We start from the raw sequence: 4,434 nt of genomic DNA, 5'->3' as shown, positions 1-4,434 counted from the left end.
TTTGAACAAAGACAAGGAAGGTGTGAGGGGGTTAGACAGGTGGGCATCGTGGGAAAGATAGGCAAAGCAGAGCATGCCTTGTATATTCTAGGTGCAGAGAAGCCAGTGTAGCTGGAATGGGGTGAGTGGATGGAGACGTGCAAGAAATCAAAGAGGAGAGCTGGTGTAGGGGGGATGTTGGAAAGCCACTGTAAGGACTTGAACTTTTACTTGGAGTCTCCTGGGAAACCAGAAGTCTGGCTTCTTTGAGCAGAAGTCTGGCTTGACTACCATGGGGCTTTGGGCTCAGTGTGGCCTGGCTGGTTCATAAACAGTATATAAGAAGGTCAAACATAAAACAGAACTAGGATCTCCAAATCAGTTTACTCTTCATTCAATTAACAATTATTTACTGAGAGACCAAACATAAGCCTAAATTCTAGGGATACAACAGTGAGTATAACACAGAACACAGGAATGAAAGTTTAGTGGGAGAGAGAAATGCGTCACAACTCAGATGTAATTTTTTTTAATTCTTTTATAAATAAGCTTAACTTCCTCAAAGGCCTTCATTTCCACTCAACAGCAGGAAAAATTGCCCATTCATCGTAACTTCTATATTAAAAACAAAAACAAAAGCCTCTCTTCCAATTTAGTTTGGTCTCTGGTTCTCTCAGAGGGTTTTCCGCCTCTCAGAGTAGAGGGTCAGCTTAGGTAATGAAGGAGGGGCATCTCCGCCCATGTTGATCTCTGAGGTATCCTAATACCTCGCCTGGGTCTCACTTGTGAGCATCCTTCTTTCAGCCTTTTTCAGCTGAAGGATCTGAGTGCTGACTATTCTGTCAACACTGCCCACATCGGTGGTCTCCTCCACCACTGTGACTGGCTTTTGCCCTGACCCTCATTGACCTCTGTGACTTTCCCATGACCCCCATGAGCCTCCAGCGTTGAGCTATCTACCTGCAAGCAACGTAGTCCTACACTTCTGGACACATCCCACATACCCCAGAAGGACATAGGAACCATCTTCGTCCCCTTCACGCCACTCATAGGCCTCAGGGAATCAAGTAGGGTAAATCCCCCACAACCACTTCACACTGGGGGAGGACTGCAGGACCTCTCTACCCAGATTCTCTGATGGAAAACCAGCCACAAAGATACTCTGCTTTGCAATTGCCCAAACTTCTCTTCCCCCCAATCCAAGGTTTATACCTTGAGGTGGGGACAGGGAGTAGGCCCTACACCTACCTCCATTCTGCAACTCTACCCTCTCTTCCCCATGCAGGCTCCTGCCTGAGCTGAAAAAAAAGGGGGGGGGGGGAGCACCTCTCCCCTTCTGTGTAATACATGCCTTGATATAGCCTGTATTCTCTCTCCTCAATACCTTGGTCTCAGGGTCCTTTTACACTCTTGAAAAATTTGAGGACCCCAAAGAGCTTTTGTGTGGATTGTATCTATTAAAATTTGATGTATTAACAATTAAAATGGATAATTTTTAAGTGTTTATTTCCGAATTATTTAAATTATTTTTTAAGTAGCAATAAACCTGTTACATGTTAACATAATACATAGTATTTCATAAGGAAAAAAACACATTTTCAGAAAGCGTGTCATTATTTCATGTTTTTGCAAATCTATATCTACTTAATAGATGTCTTTGTTCTGCTGCTCTAACAAAACTACCATAGACTGGGTGACTTAAACAATAGAAATTTATTTTTCACAGTTCTGGAGGCTGGGAAGTCCAAGGCTACATCAGTAGTCAGCGGATTCAGTGTCTTGTGACCTAACCTTGGTCTGCAGATGATTGAAGACCTGCTTACTGTGTCTCACTTAGCAGGGAGGGAAGGAAGAAGGAAGAGGGGGCAGAGAGAGAGAACACTGTCCTGTCTGTTCTTATAAGGGCACTAATCCCATCATGTGGGCTCCACCTTCATAAGCTAATTACTTCCTAAAGACTCCATATACCATCAAATTGGGGACTGGGGTTTCAACATATGAATTTTAGGGAGACACAAACATGCATCCATAACAATAGAAGACAGCCGGATTCTCACCTCTGGGTCTGCATTCAGTGTGCCGCAATATGTTGTTTTGGTTGAAATACACCAAGAAAATCTGGTCACACAGATAGGTGTTTGGAAAAGGGAGGGGTACTTTAATAACCTTTTCAGATTATAGTGTATATTCTTCTTTGATACTATGAGAAAACTTGGCAAGTGGTAGAATCTTAAGTGTTAGTTGCAATGTTACATCTGAAATGTCACATTATCGAACTTTCTGAACTCCATTATATTAAACTCCATTGGTTTCTCTTATACTCTGAATGGATCTTTTATCCATATATGATTTTGCATCACACGTGGCTCATTTAAACATATTGGTTCACTGAGTTACACAGATCTTCCAGTGTTAGCACATTTCACTCTAGCATATCAAAAACTCATGTTTATTTAGGAAGCAGTTTACAGCAGATGACGGATACAAGCTGGCAGATACAAGTCTCCAAGTCTTCAAAGAAAATTCTAATTCTCACCTGAAAGCTCAAATTTATTATTGGACACACATATTCTCAGTTTCCTTGTTTTTACAGACTCATTTAATTAAGTTTAAAAACATGTCCGCCCAATACCTAAGTCTGAATAACAATAGCCTCTGTCAGTCACTCAGGTAAAAATGATGTTCCGCGAAAAAAGTGGCTGGTTCAGCTCACAGCTCAAACATAAGTGCTCTTCCTCCAGACAGCCATGGTACTTTTTTAAAAAATAGTTCTTTTGAGATAAAATTCACGTGCATACAGTTCATTCAAAGTGCAAAACTCACTAATTCTTAGTACATTCACAGAGTTGTGCATCAGGCATCATCACCACTATAGATTTTAGAACATTTTCAATCCCTGTGTAAAGAAAATCACCACCCTTCTTTACACATCATTCTCCAATTCCTCTTTCCCCACCAGCACTAGGCAACCATGCATAAAGTTTCTGTCTCATAGATTTACCTATTCTAAACTTTTTATATAAACAAAATAATGTGGTCTTTTGTGACAGGCTTCACTCCCTTAGCATAATGTTTTCAAGGTTTATCCAAGTGTAGCATGTATCAGCATCATGTTTATGGCCAAATAATACCCCACTGTACAGATATCCAGATTTCACATACCCACTCATCCGTTGATAGAGTTGGGTTTGTTTCCACTTTGGAGTTATTATGAATATTGCTGCTATGAACATCTGCATACAACTTTTTGCATGAATACATATTTTCATTTTTCTTGGGTATATATCCAGAAGTGTGATTGCTGGATCATGTGATAACATAGGTTTAACTATTTAAAGACCTATTAGACCATGTTCCAGGCAGCTGCACTGTTTTTCATCCCCACCAGCATTCCATGAGGGTTCTGATTTCTCCACATCCTTTCCAAGACTTGTCTTTATCTGTGTTTTTTTATACTAGCCATCTTGAATGGTTATGATATATCACTACGGTCTCAATTCAAATTTCTTTAATGGTTAATGATGTTGAGCATCTTTTCATGTGATTATTGGCCATTTGTACAAATCTTTGGTGAAATATCTTTTCAAATTATTTGCCCATTTTAAAATTGGATTATTTGTTTCTTTATTATTTAATTGTAGAAGTGCTTTATATATCAGATATACAAGGGTCTCTATTTTTTTTAATTTATTTTTGAGAGAGAGAGAGAGAGGGCACAAGTGAGTGAGGGGCAGAGACAGAGGGAGAGAGAGAGAATCCCACGCAGGCTCTGGTCAACGCAGAGCCCAAAGCAGGGCTCCAGTTCACGCAATTCAGGACTCGAACTCACGAACCACAAGATCATGACCCGAGCCAAAGTTGGATACTTAATCGACTGAGTAATCCAGGAGCCCCAAAGATACCAATCTCTTATCAGACTTACAGTTTGCAAATATTTTCTCCCATTCTACGAGTCTTTTACTTTTATTAATTTTTTTAAAATATTTATTTATTTTTGAGACAGACAGAGACAGAATGCGAGTGGGTTAGGAGCAGAGAGAGAGGGAGACACAGAATCCAAAGTAGGCTCCAGGCTCCAAGCTATCAGCACAGAGCCCCACGTGGGGCTCGAACTCACGGGCCGTGAGATCATGACCTGAGCTGAAGTCGGACACTCAACCGACTGAGCCACCCAGGCGCCCCAAGTCTTTCAATATTATTAATGATGTTTGTTGAAGGATAGTTTTCGTGATGTCTACTTTGTTGTAGAATGAATGTTTGTATGCCTTCAAAACTCATACATTGAAATCCTAATTCTCAATGTGTTGGTATTTGGAAGTGAGGCCTTTGGGAAGTAATTAAGTCATGAGTGGAGCCACCATGATGGAATTAGTGCCCTTATATAAAGAGACAGAAGGGAGATTCCTTCCCTCCTCCATTCCCTTTCTATGTGAGGTCACAGTAAGCAGAACTCTG

This window comes from Panthera leo, chromosome B1 (genome assembly GCF_018350215.1).
Source record: "Panthera leo isolate Ple1 chromosome B1, P.leo_Ple1_pat1.1, whole genome shotgun sequence".
NCBI lineage: Eukaryota > Metazoa > Chordata > Mammalia > Carnivora > Felidae > Panthera > Panthera leo.
Note: the sequence above shows the minus strand (reverse complement) of the source record.